The sequence below is a fragment of the Salmo trutta genome, chromosome 37 (assembly GCF_901001165.1).
Source record: "Salmo trutta chromosome 37, fSalTru1.1, whole genome shotgun sequence".
NCBI lineage: Eukaryota > Metazoa > Chordata > Actinopteri > Salmoniformes > Salmonidae > Salmo > Salmo trutta.
Genome location: NC_042993.1, coordinates 21,712,871 through 21,735,092, shown reverse-complemented (window position 1 = coordinate 21,735,092; position 22,222 = coordinate 21,712,871).

Sequence of the window (22,222 nt, the reverse complement as noted above, 5' to 3'; positions counted from 1 at the left end):
TGTGCAGGGGCGACCCAGGAGGTCTGTTGCTGCCTCTAAGCTGGTAAATGGAGGAAGATAACAATGTGCTGTTGGTGCCAAGAAGTATCTCTCCACACAGATGCCTAAAGACAATTATTTTAAAGGGGAAATGACTCATGTGATTTTGCTCTGATTTCAGCTATATTACATCAGGTAGTACCTCTGTAAAGGGACTGTAGTTTCTGAATGCAGTCCAGTCCATTCAAATGATATCTGAAATGGTAGTGTGCAACACCTCACGCTGATCCTGTCATCTGCACTCAATGCTACTTTCCACAGCCCCCCCCCCCATTTCTAGCTTGTTATGTTAGGAGTTATCAGCCTCAACCAGCTTAACTGGTGGATGATTTGATCACAAGGGTGCCAGGTGGAAGAGACCATGCATAGTGCATACCTGATTCAGCACACCCAAGTTGGCTGCGTAAATGGTCTGCTCCGTTGATAGAGTGATACATTTGTAAATCCTGTAGTAAAACTGGGCCGTGACTGCACAATAGCTGTATGGATGATTCACAGGATGGGGCAAATGGAAATCTCAGGTACGGTGCTGTATGTGCTGTAACTATTGTGCCCTGTAGTTGAATACTTAATAGGAGTCTATCCGGCTCCCATCTCTCAATCTCCTCCCTTATCGCTTTCCCAGCACAACAATGTGCCATATTTCTCTCCCTCAATCCCATGATACCAGCCTCTTATTGGTTTTACTGTATACACAGCGGCAGAGGTAGCAGCTACTCTAGCTGAATGTTAACAACAATGGCGATGGGGCGAATTGTGTGGCTTTATCCTCCTAGGTCCTCCCACTCTCCCTTCCTCTCCCCCCTTCTCTCCACCCTCCTTTAAGTTCTGAGTTTTTGCTTCTTTCTTACGTCTGCATGTCTGTCTGTCTGCATGTCTGTCTGTCTGCATGTCTGTCTGTCTGTCTGTCTTTTCCCCATTTTCCCCTTCTCTCTCCTTTTCCCCACTTTCTACACTATTTTTTCACTCAATCATCTGTCCCAGTCTCCATACATTCACCTCTCTCTCCTCCCCCATCCCTGCAGTGATGATGTACTGTAGCTAGCTATATTGTTACGGGTCGCACTAATACTTAATACTCTTATCTTCCCACCCTCTCTGCATTAGTTTATTGAATCTTCCAGCGCAGTTTAGAAAGCATGGTGTGGGGCGGTCCGTTATTCCTTTGCATTGATTTCTATGTGAGTCGGTGTGGTGAGAAGCTAATAGTCCCTGACAAATCACAGCTCCCATTCCCTCGCTCTCTACAAGGCCTTTTCAACAGGCGCCAATGGAAACACAGTCCTCTTGGAAGTGCAGAAATGGTGTCAAAGCCTAACAAAGGCATTTGTAAAACGAAGGAAAAAACTGACTGCTGAGAAAAAGAAAGAAATATTCTGGAGTCTGCATATAAATATTCCATTAATTTTACCCGGCTCTATAACAGTGTGTTTATGCGTTCAGTGCCCTGAATTTGAAATGAAATTATTGCAAGGGGGAGAAAAAAAGTAGCCGTTTCCTTTTTCCAATTTTTCCCTCTTCCTTTTTTTGCCCTTCTCCTTATCAAGGGTGACACTAATCCAATTTTGACTTGGCTTGTGACAGCTCTAGCATGGTTTTGTATACTGATTCCCCCCTCCCTGTTCATTCTGTTCATTCACAGACACACACACACACACACACACACACACACACACACACAGCATTGTTAACATTACGATTTCCCCATCGTCCTATCTGAACGACTGAATTAATAAATTATATTTTATTTTAGTTTCAAATGGCGAGTTGTCAACCCATCCCTTATGGGATTTGACACATAAACAAACATTACAATAATTCACCTTGATAATTCAGTGATAATTCTTCCATTGTTTTCTGCAGTGCGCACCGCATAAAGAGTGAACAAATAAATCAATACATATTAGTAAATAATGTTATCCAAGCAGTAATTATATCCCTAGAGCAGTAAAATACACTGCTCAAAAAAATAAAGGGAACATTAAAAATAACACATTGTAACGATTGGCGTCGGGTGATGAGGAAGCGGACCAAAACGCAGCTGGGAGCGAACACATGTTTATTCTTTTACACCAAAATAAACACGTACACAAAATCAAGAAAATACCGATACGTTAGCTGCTCAAAACCAAAGAGACAACAACCCACAAACATCGTGGGGGGAAAGGAACTTAAATGTGATTCCCAATCAGACATAACTAGCGACAGCTGTCTGATTGGAAATCACCCCCGAGCCCAACATAGAAATAAACCACAAAGAAAGGTTATAACAAAACATAGAAAATAAACCATAGAAATACCACACCCTGACCAAAATAGCAGAGTTCCCCTGGTCAGGGCGTGACAGTACCCCCCCCCTCCAACGGTGCGTACTCCCGGCGCACCAACCTAAAGTCTATTAGGGGGGGGACCCGGGTGGGCGCCTCACCCTCGGTGGAGGCTCTGGCCCCGGGCGTGTTTCTCCCCCTGCCTCCACCCTAGCCCTACCCCTCTGGCCCGGACTGGACCACGGTGGAGCGGCATGCTCAGGCTCCGGAGCGGAGCCGCCGACCGGAACAGGACTGGTCACCGGTGGACCGGACACAGGCCGTGCCGGACTGTGGACACGCGCCGTGGGCCTGGTGCGGGGAACAGGGACGGGCCGGACAGGACCGGGGACACGCACCACCAACCTGGTGCGGGGAGCAGGGACGGGCCGGACTGGCCTGGGGACACGCACCACCAGCTTGGTGCGGGGAGCCGGGATGGGCCGGACAGGACTGTGGACACGCACCACTAACCTGGTGCGGGGAGCAGGAATGGGCCGGACAGGACTGGGGACACGCCCCAAGCCGGTGGTGCGTGTCCCCAGGCCAGTCCGGCCCGTCCCGTGCTGGTACCGGATATATAGGACCATGGAGGCTTACTGGCGGTCTCGAGCTTAACCCTGGCATCGCCCTTTCTGGCTGAATGCCTACTACCCCCTGGTAACTGCAGGGCGCTGGTATAGCGCGTACTGGCCTAAAAACACTTGGCCTCGCCATAACACCCATTACCCCGAAGCGTAAGCCCTGTCCATTAACTGGCCTCCCAGAAACAGTCCGGGGATTTGGCCTGGGGCTCCAAACTTGCCCCGCAAAACTCCCCTTGTGCCCCCCCCAAAAAAATTCTTGGGGAGGCCTCTCGAGTTTCCTCAACTCCTCGTTCCTCTGCTGCTTGGTCCTGGTTTGGTGGGTTGTTCTGTAACGATTGGCGTCGGGTGATGAGGAAGCGGACCAAAACGCAGCTGGGAGCGAACACGTTTATTCTTTTACACCGAAATAAACACGTACACAAAATCAAGAAAATACCGATACGTTAGCTGCTCAAAACCAAACAGACAACAACCCACAAACATCGTGGGGGGAAAGGAACTTAAATGTGATTCCCAACCAGACATAACTAGCGACAGCTGTCTGATTGGAAATCACCCCGAGCCCAACATAGAAATAAACCACAAAGAAAGGCTATAACAAAACATAGAAAATAAACCATAGAAATACCACACCCTGACCAAAATAGCAGAGTTCCCCTGGTCAGGGCGTGACACACATCCAAATCTGAATGAATGAAATAATCTTATTAAATGCTTTTTTCTTTACATAGTTGAATGTGCTGACAACAAAATCACACAAAAATAATCAATCAATTTATCAACCCATGGAGGTCTGGATTTGGAGTCACACTCAAAATTAAAGTGGAAAACCACACTACAGGCTGATCCAACTTTGATGTAATGTCCTTAAAACAAGTCAAATTGAGGCTCAGTAGTGTGTGTGGCCTCCACGTGCCTGTATGACCTCCCTACAACGCCTGGGCATGCTCCTGATGAGGTGGTGGATGGTCTCCTGAGGGATCTCCTCCCAGACCTGGACTAAAGCATCCGCCAATTCCTGGACAGTCTGCGGTGCAACGTGGCATTGGTGGATGGAGCGAGACATGATGTCCCAGATGTGCTCAATTGGATTCAGGTCTGGGGAACGGGCGGGCCAGTCCATAGCATCAATGCCTTCCTCTTGCAGGAACTGCTGACACACTCCAGCCACATGAGGTCTAGCATTGTCTTGCATTAGGAGGAACCCAGGGCCATCCGCACCAGTATATGGTCTCACAAGGGGTCTGAGGATCTCATCTCGGTACATAATGGCAGTCAGGCTACCTCTGGCGAGCACATGGAGGGCTGTGCGGCCCCCCAAAGAAATGCCACCCCACACCATGACTGACCCACCGCCAAACCGGTCATGCTGGAGGATGTTGCAGGCAGCAGAACGTTCTCCACGGCGTCTCCAGACTCTGTCACGTCTGTCACATGTGCTCAGTGTGAACCTGCTTTCATCTGTGAAGAGCACAGGGCGCCAGTGGCGAATTTGCCAATCTTGGTGTTCTCTGGCAAATGCCAAACGTCCTGCACGGTGTTGGGCTGTAAGCACAACCCCCACCTGTGGACGTCGGGCCCTCATACCACCCTCATGGAGTCTGTTTCTGACCGTTTGAGCAGACACATGCACATTTGTGGCCTGCTGGAGGTCATTTTGCAGGGCTCTGGCAGTGCTCCTCCTGCTCCTCCTTGCACAAAGGCGGAGGTAGCGGTCCTGCTGCTGGGTTGTTGCCCTCCTACGGCCTCCTCCACGTCTCCTGATGTACTGGCCTGTCTCCTGGTAGCGCCTCCAAGCTCTGGACACTACGCTGACAGACACAGCAAACCTTCTTGCCACAGCTCGCATTGATGTGCCATCCTGGATGAGCTGCACTACCTGAGCCACTTGTGTGGGTTGTAGACTCCGTCTCATGCTACCACTAGAGTGAAAGCACCGCCAGCATTCAAAAGTGACCAAAACATCAGCCAGGAAGCATAGGAATTGAGAAGTGGTCTGTGGTCCCCACCTGCAGAACCACTCCTTTATTGGTGGTGTCTTGCTAATTGCCTATAATTTCCACCTGTTGTCTATTCCATTTGCACAACAGCATGTGAAATTTATTGTCAATCAGTGTTGCTTCCTAAGTGGACAGTTTGATTTCACAGAAGTGTGATTGACTTGGAGTTACATTGTGTTGTTTAAGTGTTCCCTTTATTTTTTTGAGCAGTGTATATAGTATACAGTACCAGTCAAAAGTTTGAACATACCTACTCATTCCAGGGTTTTTCTTTATTTTTGCTATTTTTCTACATTGCAAAATGATGAAATAACACATATGGAGTCATGTAGTAACCAAAAAAGTGTTAAACAAATCAAAATATATTTTATATTTGAGATTCTTCAAAGTAGCCACCTTTTGCCTTGATGACAGCGTTGCACACTCTTGGCACTCTTGGCACTTCAGCAAATGTTGAACTGGGCAGTTATTGTGCTATTAATCTAGTACTTTTAATGATTTATCCATAATTCAAAGACTGGAAAAACAGTCCAAACTGTGCAAAACTGATAATGCCCCTTCCTCACTCTCACCACTTTCCACAGCAGTGAACCATAATCTCCCATTCGTATTCCTTTATATCTGATGGGAATCATTTCCCCATGTTTCAATCCATTCCCTGTCCGGTAACGCCTGTGGGTTAGCATCAGAGAGTGGAAGCAGCTAAATAGAGACAAGGTCAGCTAGTCTTTGTTAGGATTCTCCTGAGAATAGGGTGCACAGAGAGGACACATTAGATGATGGCAGACACAGATCACTGGGAAACAAAAGTGAACACATAATCCCCACTGTATGGGAGATAATTGCATCAGAAAGCAGTAATCTGAGAGGAGGTCATGGCGAAGCGACAGGCAGGGTGTGTGTGTGTTTGTGAGTTTGTGAGGTGTTTGATCAGCTCAGTCTTTTTCACTTGAGAGGCTTATCTCTGTGTGAAGGCATGCGAAGGAATTGTGTGTGTGTGTGTGTGTGTGTGTGTGTGTGTGTGTGTGTGTGTGTGTGTGTGTGTGTGTGTGTGTGTGTGTGTGTGTGTGTGTGTGTGTGTGTGTGTGTGTGTGTGTGTGTGATTGAGTATGTGAGGTAAAAGCCCACTACTGCTGAATCCGCTTTATCAGCATTGAGTGTGTGTAAAAGAGAATGTCTACTGCATGCCTGCCGCTTTGCTTGCAGCATGTGTGTCTGTGTGTGTCTGTCATAAATCATTCACACAACAACACCATTACCATATTGTTAAGATAAAGTGTGAAATGTGATTTATGCACTGTGTGTGGTTGATTTCAGTCACTTTCATAGTGAATCAATCGACCCAAACTGCTACAGGCCTATATCTATCCTACCCTGTCTTTCTAAGGTCTTCGAAAGCCAAGTTAACAAACAGATTACCGACCATTTCGAATCCCACCGTACCTTCTCCGCTATGCAATCTGGTTTCAGAGCTGGTCATGGGTGCACCTCAGCCACGCTCAAGGTCCTAAACGACATCATAACCGCCATCGATAAGAGACATTACTGTGCAGCCGTATTCATCGACCTGGCCAAGGCTTTCGACTCTGTCAATCACCACATTCTTATTGGCAGACTCGACAGCCTTGGTTTCTCAAATGACTGCCTCGCCTGGTTTACCAACTACTTCTCTGATAGAGTTCAGTGTGTCAAATCGGAGGGCCTGTTGTCCGGACCTCTGGCAGTCTCTATGGGGGTGCCACAGGGTTCAATTCTCGGGCCGACTCTCTTCTCTGTATACATCAATGATGTCGCTCTTGCTGCTGGTGATTCTCTGATCCACCTCTACGCAGACGACACATACTTCTGACCCCTCTTTGGACACTGTGTTAACTAACCTCCAGACAAGCTTCAATGCCATACAACTCTCCTTCCGTGGCCTCCAACTGCTCTAAAATGCAAGTAAAACTAAATGCATGCTATTCATTCGATCACTGCCCACACCTGCCCGCCCGTCCAGCATCACTACTCTGGACGGCTCTGACTTAGAATACGAGGACAACTACAAATACCTAGGTGTCTGGTTAGACTGTAAACTCTCCTTCCAGACTCACATTAAGCATCTCCAATCCAAAATTAAATCTAGAATTGGCTTCTTATATCGCAACAAAGCATCCTTCACTCATGCTGCCAAGCATACCTTCGTAAAACTGACCATCCTACCGATCCTCGACTTCGGCGATGTCATTTACAAAATAGCCTCCAACACTTTACTCAACAAATTGGCTGCAGTCTATCACAGTGCTTTCCGTATTGTCACAAAAGCCCCATACACTACCCACCACTGCGACCTGTACACTCTCGTTGGTTGGCCCTCGCTTTATACTCGTCGCCAAACCCACTGGCTACAGGTTATCTACAAGTCTCTGCTAGGTAAAGCCCCGCCTTATCTCAGCTCACTGGTCACCATAGCAGCACCCATTCGTAGCACGCGCTGCAGCAGGTATATCTCACTGGTCACCCCCAAAGCTAATTCCTCCTTTGGTTGCCTTTCCTTCCAGTTCTCTGCTGCCAATGACTGGAACGAACTGCAAAAATCACTGAAGCTGGAGACTCATATCTCCCTCACTAGCTTTAAGCACCAGCTGTCAGAGCAGCTCACAGTTCACTGCACCTGTACATAGCCCATCTGTAAACAGCCCATTTATCTACCTCATCCCCATACTGTATTTATTTATTTATCTTGCTCCTTTGCACCCCAGTATCTGTCACGACTTCCGCCAAAGTTGGTCCCTCTCCTTGTTCGGGCGGCGTTTGGCAGTCGACGTCACCGGCCTTCTAGCCATCGCCGATGCACTTTTCATTTTCCATTTGTTTTGTCTTTGTTTTACACACCTGGTTTCAATTCCCCAATTACTTGTTCATTATTTAACCCTCTGTTCCCCCATGGTTTTTTGTGAGTGATTGTTTGTATGTATACGGTCCGTTATTGTGGGCTAGTTTATTGTGTTATATTCTTTGATTCCTTGAGTAAATTACGTTCCTTACTCATTTCTGCTGTCCTGCGCCTGACTCCTCCACACCAGCTACACACAGGCCGATTACAGAATCACTCACCAAAACGAATGGAGTCAGCAGGAGCAGACGCCTTCCCTGTGGCGCTAGAAGAGTGCGTCCAGCAGCACGCAACCGTGTTGCAACGTCTGGGCACCGCTATGGATCGCGTGCTGCAGACGATGGATCGTTGGGAGAGAGAAGGAGAATTTCCAGCGCCTCCACCAGCCCCACTACCGTCGACCCCACTGTCCACCCCTCCTTCACCCAGTCCCAGTGGGATTCGGCTCGCACTCCCAAGGGAGTATGATGGGACGGCTGCCGGATGCCAGGGATTCCTACTACAGCTGGAGCTCTACCTGGCGACCGTCCACCCGGCTCCTTCGGGACGTGAGAGCATGTCCGCCCTCGTCTCCTGCCTCTCAGGCAAAGCCCTGGAGTGGGTCAACGCCGTATGGAGTGAAGGAGACGCGGCGTTGGACCATTACACAGAGTTCACCCACGTCGGGTGAACGACTGTTCCACCTGAGGCAGGGGACGAGGAGCGTGCAGGATTTTGCATTGGACTTCCGGACCCTGGCCGCCAGCGCGGGATGGAACGACAGGGCCCTGATCGATCACTACCGGTGCAGACTGCGCGAGGACATCCGTCAGGAGTTGGCCTGCTGAGACACCACCCTCACGTTGGACCAGCTGGTGGACCTGGTCTCCACCGTGTGCATCCCCTCAGAATATGCCGATTTGTCTCTCGCCTTCTGTAAGAAGAAGGCGACTCAATTACCACCCCATCGACGGGGGGATTGTGCGATAAATCTCCTGGTAGACGCAGCACTTCCCAGGAGTCACGTGTATCCTCTGTCACAGGAGGAGACGGCGGCTATGGAAACATATGTCTCCGAATCCCTGGGGCAGGAATAAATTCGGCCCTCCACTTCACCTGCCTCCTCGAGTTTATTTTTTGTGAAGAAGAAGGACGGAGGTCTGCGCCCGTGTATTGACTATCGGGGTATCAATCAGATCACTGTGAGGTACAGCTACCCGCTGCCTCTTATCGCCAGTGCGATCGAGTCAATGCACGGGGCGCGCTTCTTCACACAATTGGATCTCAGGAGCGCTTACAACCTGGTGCGTATCCGGGAGGGGGACGAGTGGAAGATGGCATTTAGTACCACCTCAGGGCACTATGAGTACCTCGTCATGTCGTACGGGTTGATGAATGCTCCATCAGTCTTCCAGGCCTTTGTTGACGAGATTTTCCGGGACCTGCATGGGCAGGGTGTAGTGGTGTATATCGACGACATTCTTGTCGTGACGTTGTATTAGTTAATGTGACGACTGTTGCTCATCGAATGATTAAAGGTTTCTAATTGCGTGATTAAATGAATCAAGCAATTATTAACTAATTAACCTGGGGCACCATGGGAAAATTAGTTTTATTGAGTTTCTATTTCCCAAATTAACTCAAAGAATATCAGAATATCGATTTTTTTTGTGCTAATTAATCAATTTCCTCTACAATCTCATTCTGAACGTCGCATAATCCGGGAATCTGCACGGACCCGTGTCCCACCAATGAGTTCGTACCACACCAATTTTAGTTGATTATTTATTTACTAGAAAGCTAAAATGATGATAAAAGATACACACACACAAAACACAGTCTAGGCTATTGATTAGAACTTAGTATAACGGGCCAACACACTATGGCGCGTGTTACCCAAAATGGGGATTTAAAAGAGAGCGAAAAAGAGAAAGTACACGAGAGAAATATACATTTGGGTGCATTTGTCAGCTAGGCTTATTTTAACCCTAGCCTTGCCCCGAACTGCCGCTCTTATGGGTCAGAATATAATGATGTAATTACGTGTTGGAGGTCTCAGATGGGAAGCTCCGCGTGGGTCGTTTAGGCTTCTCAACGATGCACTTCTCCGGCGCAACTCTCTGGTTGTCCTCACGATGTCAGTGTCCTTTTTGGCTTAGTGGTCTGATTCCTCGCCCTTGCTCTGGAAGGGGTCTTCTGAGGACAGACAGCTCTGGTGCTCAGAGCTCACAGCGTAGGAATGAAACAGTGTAGATACCACGATTCGATGGAGAGTGGAGGCTAGGTGGTTCGGCTTGAATTCACCCGCTTAGACACAGCTACTCATCCGTAGCTTGGGTAGAAAAAGATTTCTTTGTCTTCAACCTTGTGTTACGTTTTGGGTTCGTTGACTTTTTAGACCTCGGCTGCAGCTTGGGTCACTTAGTCTAATCTGTTCATTCTTAACTCCCATGTCTTATACCCTCGGGTCAGAAGTGGGCGTAACCGCCTTTAGGGCAATTCTCTGGGCGTACCAAGTTAAGAGGCAAGGTCTAGATTTTACTCAAATCCAATTTTAGACAACTAACTTTACATTTCATCTTTACCAAAACATTCTCTTTGATTTGGACATTATCCACACAACGTACAATGTATAAACATCTGGCATATACTGGGAAAACTCTTAAAGTTACAATGTTTTCGTAATAACGTCATCTATTAACCTTTAATAATAAAACAAAAATTACATACATTTTCATATTCCATCTATCGTCATGACCACCATTGTGGCTGACGGAAACCATTGTTCCAAAGTCCCTTTATTGCATGTTTAATGTTCTGAGGCTGGTTCTCCATAGTGAGAGGACAAAGAAATGTTGTCTGTGGCCTAAGATTTATCATGGGCGTGAAGGGTCATAAACCCCCCACATCTTCAAACCCCTAGATCTCTCCTCCTCTGTTGGGGGTGAGAGATAATCTGTAGGGTTGTGGTCTCCTGTAACCTGACCTGATCAGGACAGTCATGACATTCTGATATACTCCGCGTCACACGCCGAGCATGTGTCCCTGGTGCGCAGGGTGCTTGATAGACTGTTGGAGCATGACCTGTACGTCAAGGCTGAGAAATGTCTGTTCTTCCAACAGTCCGTCTCCTTCCTAGGGTACCGCATTTCCACTTCAGGGGTGGAGATGGAGAGTGACCGCATTTCAGCCGTGCGTAATTGGCTTACTCTTACCACGGTAAAGGAAGTGCAGCGGTTTCTAGGGTTTGCCAACTACTACCGGAGGTTTATCCGTGGTTTTGGTCAGGTAGCGGCTCCCATTACCTCACTGCTGAAGATGGGACCAGTGAGACTGCAGTGGTCGGCTGAGGAGGACAGGGCTTTTGGTGACCTGAAGGCTCTGTTTACCTCAGCTCCTGTGCTGGCTCATCCGGATCCCTCTTTGGCGTTCATAGTGGAGGTGGACACGTCTGTAGCTGGGATCGGAGCCGTGCTCTCTCAGCGCTCGGTCATGCCACCGAAGCTCCGCCCCTGTGCTTTATTTTCGAAGAGGCTCAGCCCGGTGGAGCGAAACTATGATGTGGGGGACCTGGAGCTGTTGGCTGTTGTCAAGGCTCTGAAGGCGTGGAGACATTGGCTTGAGGGGGCTAAACACCCTTTTCTCATCTGGACTGACCACCGCAATCTGGAGTACATCCGGGCGGCGAGGAGACTGAACCATCGCCAGGCAAGGTGGGCCATGTTCTTTACCCGTTTTGTTTTCACTCTGTCCTACCGACCAGGTTCCCAAAACGCTAAGGCAGACGCACTGTCCCGGATGTATGACACAGAGGAGCGGTCCATGGATCATACTCCCGTACTTCCGGCCTCTTGCCTGGTGGCACCGGTGGTGTGGGAGTTGGTTGCGGACATAGAGCGGGCATAACGCACAGAGCCCACTCCTCCCCAGTGTCCAGCTGGGCGTCTGTACGTTCTGTCTGCTGTCCGCGACCGTTTGATCTATTGGGCCCACGCGTCACCCTCCTCTGGTCATCCTGGCATCGGTCGGACGGTGCGTTGCCTTAGTGGGAAGTACTGGTGGTCCACCTTGGCCAAGAACGTGAGGGTTAATGTTTCCTCCTGCTCGTTGTGTGCCCAGTGCAAGGCTCCCAGGCACCTGCCCAGAGGGAAGTTACAACCCCTCCCCATTCCACAACGGCCGTGGTCGCACCTGTCGGTGGACTTCCTGACGGATCTTCCTCCCTCACAGGGCAACACCACGATCCTGGTCGTTGTGGCTCGGTTGTCTAAGTCCTGCCGTCTCCTCCCTTTGCCCGGTCTCCCTACGGCCCTACAGACTGCGGAGGCCTTGTTCACTCACGTCTTCCGGCACTACGGGGTGCCTGAGGACATAGTTTCTGATCGGGGTCCACAGTTCACGTCCAGAGTATGGAGGGCGTTCATGGAACGTCTGGGGGTCTCGGTCAGCCTCACCTTAGGTTTTCACCCCGAGAGTAACGGGCAGGTGGAGAGAGTAAACCAGGATGTGTGTAGATTTCTGCGGTCATATTGCCAGGACCGGCCGGGGGAGTGGGCGGCATTCATTCCCTGGGCAGAGATGGCCCAAAACTCACTCCGCCACTCCTCCACTAACCTCTCCCCTTTGCAGTGCATACTGGGGTATCAGTCGGTTCTGGCACCTTGGCATCGGAGCCAGATCAAAGCTCCTGCGGTGGACAAATAGTTTAAGCGCTCGGAGGAGACCTGGGACGCTGCTCATGAGCATCTGCAGCAGGCCGTGAGGTGACAGAAGGCGAGCGCTGACCGCCACCGCAGTGAGGCCCAGGTGTTCGCACCGGGGGACCGGGTCTGGCTCTCGACCCGAAACCTGCCCCTCCGCCTGCCCTGCCGGTAGATGGGTCCACGGTTTGTTGGGCCATTCAAAGTCCTGAGTAGACCGAACGAGGTTATGCTACAGGTTACACCTTCCTCCAGATTACCGTATTAATCCCTCATTCCATGTGTCTCTCCTCAGGCCGGTGGTGGCTGGTCCACTCCAGGAGTCTGAGGTTCGGAAGGTTCCTCCACCCCCTCTGGACATCGAGGGGACCCCGGCGTATGCTGTTCGAGCCATCCTGGACTCGAGGCATCGGGCAAGGGGCCTTCAGTACCTCGTGGAGTGGGAGGGGTACGGTCCGGAGGAGAGATGCTGGGTGCCGGTGGAGGACGTCCTGGACCCTTCGTTGCTGCGGGAGTTCCACCGTCTCCACCCAGATCGCCCTGCGCCTCGTCCTCCGTGTCGTCCCCGAGGTTGGTGTCAGCGCGCGTCAAGGGGGGGTACTGTCACGACTTCCGCCGAAGTCGGTCCCTCTCCTTGTTCGGGCGGCGTTCGGCGGTCGACGTCACCGGCCTTCTAGCCATCGCCGATCCACTTTTCATTTTCCATTTGTTTTGTCTTTGTTTTACACACCTGGTTTCAATTCCCCAATTACTTGTTCATTATTTAACCCTCTGTTCCCCCATGGTTTTTTGTGAGTGATTGTTTGTATGTATATGGTCCGTTACTGTGGGCTAGTTTATTGTGTTATATTTATTGATTCCTTGAGTAAATTACGTTCCTTACTCATTTCTGCTGTCCTGCGCCTGCACACAGGCCGATTACAGTATCTCTACTTGCACATTCATCTTCTGCACATCTACCATTCCAGTGTTTAATTGCTATATTGTAATTACTTCGCCACCATGGCCTATTTATTGCCTTAACTCCCTTATCTTACCTCATTTGCACTCACTGTATATAGACTTGTATTTTTAAATTATTATTATTATTTTTTTAATAATTTATTTATTTATTTATTATTTAAAAAAATTCTACTGTATTATTGATTGTATGTTTTGTTTATTCCATGTGTAACTCTGTGTTGTTGTATGTGTTGAATTGCTATGCTTTATCTTGGCCAGGTCGCAGTTGCAAATGAGAACTTGTTCTCAACTAAACCTACCTGGTTAAATAAAGGTGAAATAAATAAAATAAATATGACACCAGCTTTTTGCTCCTACTCATATTCAACACTCCTCCCCTGCCGCCCCCACCTGGGGTGGCAGTTGGCCTGGTGGTTGGAGCGTTGAACTAGCAACCGAAAGGTTGCAAGATCACATCCCCGAGCTGACAAGGTAAAAATCCGTCCTTCTGAACAAGGCACTGTTCCTAGGCCGTCATTGAAAATAAAAATGTGTTCTTAACTGACTTGCCTAGTTAATTAAAAAATAAAAATCCCAGAATTCATTGTTCACCATGTTTAATTGAAACCAAAGGAAGCTATTATGTCATTACCATTTTCACATTTGATCTAATATAGATAGTGGATTGTAAAACGTTTTTTTTCTCAATGATCGACAGTAGTATTGAACTTTGGCCCCAGTTAATCCACTGCAACACTTCTGCTGCTTCTCAGCTGTCAGCCTCAGCCTAGCAGAACTTCTGTCTGTGGTGAGTTAATGATGCCCCTCCGCTGGAGACTACTGCACCATTCTGTCCTTCTGAAGGGTCTAGAAGGGCCCAATGTCCCTCTAATCCCACTCAAAGTCCTTCCTCTCGATTGGAGCCTCAGCCTAGCACTGGACAGACCTTCAAAAGTATTATACTGTCTTGGCTCTGTCAGCCATTTTGAATGCAATGAATTAACTTAGAAGTATTTATAAAATGTTCTGTTATGTTTTCTATGAGCTTGCAGGTGACTCATAGAGGGTTTATTGTAACTATGGTCATGGCTGTAAATACCTATTGTTCCTGCGTACAATAGCCTTTATGTCTGTGTCGCAATATAAGTAATAGTTTGAATCAGAGGAACAAAAATGTATACTGTATCACCTCTTTTTAGATTATTTTGTCTGGTTGTGTATGTGTGTGAGTGTGTGTGCCAGTGCTTGCATGTGTGTGTGTTTTAATTGTGGATCCCTAGACATGTCTCAATGTGGTTAAGCTTGGGCTGCTTTTACAGAAAATCTGTGCCAAATTTTGGGACTTTGCAGGATCTCCACACAATATGGGGAAATGGAAACCAAAATGTTGGCCCCTTATGTAGAACGGACTTATGAGGGGTCTGCCAAAATGGCCGCCTATATGATTGATTGGCCCAGCACTAATCCTCTTGCTTCTGTTTGGTTCTGTTTGGCCTGCTGGAATCTGTATGGGCTCAATACTTAAGCATTCTTGCAATGAAGCCACCAAATCCTCTTTTTATTCAATTGTTCAATGTAAAAAAAAAAAGAACTTCAGGTTAGTTATAGTATACACGAAAAACGACACGACAAAAGTAAACATTAATATTGCAGATTAGTTTAATACACACACTTTATTTGGTAATTGTAGGTAGATAGCATACATTGTGAGTGGTACACAGTGGTGTGCAGACAGTGAGCCCCAGTAATGAGTTGTATTGCTGGAGGAACAACACAGACCCAGGGGAGGATGAGGGGGCTCTGTGTGTGGAACAGCAACACACACTGGCTTCAGGACATTTACAAGAGAATCTAGAGCTGTGCCTCACACTGATACCATCCTATTCTCTGTTGCTTTTCTATTTTGGTAGATACGTTTTGCTATAAAATCTGTGGTTGTTATAAAGATTTAGCATGGCCCAGTTAAGGATAGCTGTCAATTGTCTGGGAACAGTGGTTATCTCTTCATTCTGGATTGGATTTTGTTGTCTATTTCTAAATTCAGCCTTTTTGCTTAAAAGAAAATAAACAGTCATTAACTTTATGCTTTATAAACAGCTTGCCGATACCGACAACTACTCAAAAGGAAAGAGAACGATTGAAAAGCTCAGTAAGTTGAATATCACTTAACATGTTTTTTTCCCTGTCATTTCCATCAGGTAATCAAAACCTATTGTTGAGTTTTCTGTTATCCTTCGTTCTGGGCTTCAGGCTGCATCCAGGCTTCTCTCCTCCCTCCTCCTCTAGGCAGCCATGTTATTTGTCTGTTACATAATCACCATTATTATTCCTGAGAAGAACACTAAGCTTAAGACCAATTACATAATCACACGGAGATTGCAGTCTGCCAACTATATTTGGGAAGGGATTGTTAGCCAGAGAAGGTGGGAACTCAATCGATTCATTCAAGTGTGCTTTAGTTTAGTGAGAGCTGTGCTGCCACAGGAAACGGCCTCTCATTTAGTCAGTAAAACCTCTCATTTGTTTAGTGAAAGACGCTTTCTTCTCTTCCCAGCGACCACCCAGCCCAGAGTAATTCTGTCACCCACAGAAGGAGATTACCATAAAACCCTGACCCTCCCTCCCCGCGCACGGCCCAAACCAACACCCCAGCAGGGGGGGCGGAGAGGCGGAAACTGCATTTCCACAGCTATTGTCTTCCTGAATGCTGGGTGGTGAGATAAACCAACTCTGGCGGGGTATGCTTTCCTCCATGCCACCCGTGCCAGATGCTGCGGCGTGCCAAGGCATCCACGTGCCACCCTGCCAGTGCCAGCTTGACACAACCATCTGTGTGTGGACTCAGCAGTCTCTTTTTCCAGTCCATTTACATTCGTATCTACCCCTATTCCACCCTCAGGGAGAGAGTCAATGTGTTTAGGGTCCAAGAGCCCGCCTAAGGAATGCTGTAAAGGAGATTGCTGCTCAGCATTTTGTAATTCCCACTCTTCTCCACCCATCGCTCTGTATTCTGTTAACATTGCTTAAGCATCTCATCAGCCTGGGAGGAAATTGGCAGAAAGGAGGTGGGCAAATCTCCCTGGCTGCATTGTCATCGCCACACACAGACAGCAGAAAGGACAGAGTTGGGAGTAAACACTGTTCAGGATGCTCAGCAGAACGTCTAGGGCTTTACCTGTTATCAGTCTGCTATCAGAATCATCTGAAGCCAAGGCAGGCTACATTTCTCCACCGCCAAGCTAGATTACATTTCTGAAAGCACTATAAATGGACCTATTGCATTCTGACCATAGAGAAAATGTATCTGTATAACAGCAGGCTTTTCTTATTTTCTCTCTCTCTTTCTGTCTCATTCTCTAGAGAGTGAGGTACATTTGAACAAGCCTGGTAACAATAGACGATAAAAAATAGAATGAGTTTGGGTCAGAAGACTGTCTCTGAGATAGATGGCTGCAGCGGTAAAGGATAGTCTAGACTGGGGATTCTTCAGAACCTGGACAGCCTGGAAGTAAACCGTAATACTCATAAATGGCAGGCCTACATAACAGAAAGTTAATTCTCTTTCATTTCAAATGAGGGTCAAATTAAGAATCGATGAAGGGTTTATGAATGGTTTACGTAGCCTTTATAAAATATACTATGCTTAAAGTGTGACAGAAATAGTCAGTCCACTCTGTTTTAAAGTTCGTAGGTGTCTGTATTAGCCATTGTCTTTTGAGTGTATCTATGTTTAGGCTCATTCATAATAGCTAATGCAACACTTGCATTCATTCCAATGCATCAGGAATACAGTCCAATACACATAATGCAAACCTATGCACCATAATGCAATCCAATTATTTCCCTCTCTCCCGCTTTCTTAAAGCAATTAACTTCACTTAAAATGTTTTTTTTATATTAAGAATCACATAGCTAGTGTGCCCCAGAGGCCTCTGTTTAATATTTCATCCACAGCTGGGAAAGTCATTAGATGAGATTTCTCTCATATTATTTCAAGCTTTTATCTGACCCTGAATGGAATAACGTATCGAAAATGAATCTTTATGGTGACATATCTATAACATATTGATATTTTAGATACATTTAATGTTATTTCCCCTCGACTCTCACACGAAAACTGACAAGTGAAATGATGAACTAAGATGGTTTGATATATCAACAGTGCAGATATTTGAATAACCCAGGAGTAATACATTGTGATTGATATAGCAATACGATATTGTGAATAAATCCTTAATTTCTTTCTCCTTTTTATTCCTTTGTCTTGTTTTCCATCTGGGAAACAGAGACTGTTGCCTGTGATATGGTAAAAGTGATCCTAAATCAAATCACAGAGAGTTTAGGCAGTAACCTTGTGTAATGTTCCAACATCTCTCTTTATCTTTCTCTCTCTCTCTCTCTCTCTCTCTCTCTCGCACACATTTCTCACCATTTAGAGTTGTAGTATCGATTCCCATATAAACAGAACGAGGCTCTTTTTCCCATGGTGCAGTTTCAACTTAACTCATAAATCAATAAATCGATACACTCCGATGAGGCTGCTCGCAGAAACACTCCCCAAATTGATATCCAATGTAGGCTAAATGAACAGGCATTAACCCTACCTTTCTCTCTCTCTCTCTCTCTCTCTCTCTCTCTCCTGAGATGATTCTCTTATACCGAGAACCAGACTTCAGTGAATGCATCTGCATGGGTATTTTTTCAATTTTTTATTCTTGTTTGTTTGGGTTCATAATTCAGTTCAAAGTCTTCCTTCAAGCTTTCACTATATTGCCACTCATTGTCCTGGAGATATTTTCAGGCCAGATATACCATAGAAGTAATCTGGTGCATATTTGACGCAAGTGAATCGCTTTATATAACCAGTGAGCTTCGGGGTATTGCTCTGCAATTCTGATGCTTATTTAGATTATGTTTTAGGCCCAGTCTCATTCTGCAATAAATATATGGATTGTATGCCTTATTCACAGTCTGATGTCTATTGTCTCCTTACTTATGGAGTTCTCATCCCTGAAAATACATGCATACTATATTGTTTTGATCAATGGGAATACAGGCATTATACAGACAAGCTAAGAGAAAGTGTATAATACTTCCTCACTGACCTTTGTCAGTTTTGGAAAAACTATTTTTAATTTACTTTGAGAGGATATCAACTGCAGAAAGATACCATCAAAGCTCTCTCTTACCACCATGGAGCACAGTGCCACAGTATAGAAAAGGGAAGCTGCTGCTGATGACAGGAAAGACAGATTCCCTCTTTGAGGTATCCAGGTCCAGTGGCCTTGTAGCCTGGCCGAGGAGGCTCCGTAAAAGGAGAGGAAACAGTAACTAGCTGGCCTGACCACCGTCTATTGTTAACCACAAGATCAAGGCTGCAAGAGGGTAGGGGTCTGAGGGGCTTTTCAGAGCCTTAGGGGGATGCACAGTTCACTGAACTGTATTGGAGGTATACCATATAGTGGGAAGGAAGGAATACTTGTACATTCGCTTCCTACAAGTTTGTGATCTTTGTAATGTATGGTATTTTTTTGCATTCGAGACTACTTTCTACTTAGTGACCTCTTAGCTAGGTCAAAAGAGCAGCAGACTGAGACAATTTTTTAAGCCGTGGAGGTGTGTTGGCAGCACCAATATACCTTTTATTCTCTGTGCCTTAAGCTAAGAGGAAGATAACATTCTCTTATTTTGTGCATTGATTTGTTTGCTCTGTAAAAGAGGACCTGCACGTTTAAGCAGGAGATTTGTGCTTCACAATATTTGGTATTCAGATTTTAGTCAAGTCCTTACGCCCACCTTAAGAAGCCGGAGCTTTGTGCTATGGAGAAGGGCGGGGTCTTGAACTGTATAGTATTAAGTTGTTGCATAAATACAACAACAAAGAAAGACACCCGCTCTGCTCCTGACGGTAAAGCATTGGCTAAGAGAGCACTACAAACTACAGTGGCTTGCGAAAGTAATCACCCCCCTAGGCACTTTTCCTATTTTGTTGCCTTGCAACCTGGAATTAAAATAGATTTTTTTGGGGGGGTTGTATCATTTGATTTACACAACATGCCTACCACTTTGAAGATGCAAAATATTTCTTATTGTGAAACAAACAAGAAATAAGTCAAAACAACAGAACTTGAGCATGCATAACTATTCACCCTCCCAAAGTCAATACTTTGTAGAGCCACCTTTTGCAGCAATTACAGCTGCAAATCTCTTGGGGGTATGTCTCTATAAGCTTGGCACATCTAGCCACTGGGATTTTTGCCCATTCTTCAAGGCAAAACTGCTCCAGCTCCTTCAAGTTGGATGGGTTCCGCTGGTTTATAGCAATCTTTAAGTCATACCACAGATTCTCAATTGGATTGAGGTCTGGGCTTGACTAGGCCATTCCAAGACATTTAAATGTTTCCCCTTAAACCACTCGAGTGTTGCTTTAGCAGTATGCTTAGGGTCATTGTCCTGCTGGAAGGTGAACCTCCGTCCCAGTCTCAAATCTCTTGAAGACTGAAACAGGTTTTCCTCAAGAATTTCCCTGTATTTAGCGCCATCCATCATTCCTTCAATTCTGACCAGTTTCCCAGTCCCTGCTGATGAAAAACATGGATTGTGTTCTCGGGGTGATGAGAGGTGTTGGGTTTGCGCCAGACATAGCGTTTTCCTTGATGGCCAAATAGCTACATTTTAGTCTCATCTGACCAGAGTACCTTCTTCCATATGTTTGGGGAGTCTCCCACATGCCTTTTGGTGAACACCAAACGTGTTTGTTTATTTGTTTCTTAAGCAATGTATTTTTTCTGGCCACTCTTCCTTAAAGCCCAGCTCTGTGGAGTATACAAATTAAAGTGGTGCTATGGACAGATACTCCAATCTCCGCCGTGGAGCTTTGCAGCTTCTTCAGGGTTATCTTTGGTCTCTTTGTTGCCTCTCTGATTAATGCCCTCCTTGCCTGGTCTGTGAGTTTTGGTGTGCGGCCCTCTCTCGGCAGGTTTGTTGTGGTGCCATATTCTTTAAATTTTTTAATTATGGATTTAATGGTGCCCTGTGGGATGTTCAAAGTTTGGGATATTTTTTTATAACCCAACCCTGATCTGTACTTCTCCACAACTTTGTCCCTGACCTGTTTGTAGAGCTCCTTGGTCTTCATAGTGCCGCTTGCTTGATGGTGCCCCTTGCTTAGTGGTGTTACAGACTCTGGGGCCTTTCAGAACAGGTGTATATATACTGAGATCATGTGACAGATCATGTGACACTTAAATAAATCAAATCAAATCAAATGTATTTATATAGCCCTTCTTATATCAGCTGATATCTCAAAGTGCTGTACAGAAACCCAGCCTAAAACCCCAAACAGCAAGCAATGCAGGTGTAGAAGCACGGTGGCTAGGAAAAACTCGAAAGGCCAAAACCTAGGAAGAAACCTAGAGAGGAACCAGGCTATGAGGGGTGGCCAGTCCTCTTCTGGCTGTGCCGGGTGGAGATTATAACAGCACATGGCCTAGATGTTCAAATGTTAATAAATGACCAGCATGGTCAAATAATAATAATCATAGTAGTTGTCGAGGGTGCAACAAGTCAGTAACACAAGAGTAAGTGTCAGATGGCTTTTTCATAGCCGATCTTTGAGAGTATCTCTACCGCTCCTGCTGTCTCTAGAGAGTTGAAAACAGCAGGTCTGGGACAGGTAGCACATCTGGTGAATAGGTCAGGGTTCCAGCAGGTCTGGGACAGCAGGTCTGGGACAGGTAGCACGTCCGGTGAACAGGTCAGGGTTCCATAGCTGCAGGCAGAACAGTTGGAACTGGATCAGCAGCACGGCCAGGTGAACTGGGGACAGCAAGGAGTCATCAAGCCAGGTAGTCCTGAGGCATGGTCCTAGGGCTCGGGTCCTCCGAGAGAGAGAAAAAAAGAAAGAGAGAAAGAGAGAATTAGAGAGAGCATATTTACATTCACACAGGACACCGGAAAAGACAAGAGAAATACTCCAGATGTGACAGACTGACCCTAGCCCCCGACACATAAACTACTGCGGCATAAATACTGGAGGCTGAGACAGGAGGGGTCAGGAGACACTGTGGCCCCATCCGATGAAACCCCCGGACAGGGCCAAACAGGTTGGATATAACCCCACCCACTTTGCCAAAGCACAGCCACCACACCACTGGAGGGATATCTCCAACCACCAACATACCATCCCGGGACAAGGCCGAGTATAGCCCACAAAGATCTCCGCCACGGCACAGCCCAAGGGGGGGCGCCAACCCAGACAGGAAGACCATGTCAGTGACTCAACCCACTCAAGTGACGCACCCCTTCCAGGGACGGCATGGAAGAACACTAGTAAGCCAGTGACTCAGCCCCCGTAATAGGGGTAGAGGCAGAGAATCCCAGGGGAAAGATGGGAAACCGGCCAGGCAGAGACAGCAAGGGCGGTTCGTTGCTCCAGCCTTTCCGTTCACCTTCACACCCCTGGGCCAGACTACACTTAATCATAGGACCTACTGAAGAGATGTGTCTTCTGAAGAGATGTGTCTTCAGTAAAGACTTAAAGGTTGAGACTGAGTCTGCGTCTCTCACATGCGTAGGCAGACTATTCCATAAAAATGGAGCTCTATAGGAGAAAGCCCTGCCTCCAGCTGTTTGCTTAGAAATTCTAGGAACAATTAGGAGGCCCGCGTCTTGTGACCGTAGCGCACGTGTAGGTATGTACGGCAGGACCAAATCGGAAAGATAGGTAGGAGCAAGCCCATGTAATGCTTTGTAGGTTAGCAGTAAAACCTTGAAATCAGCCCTTGCCTTAACA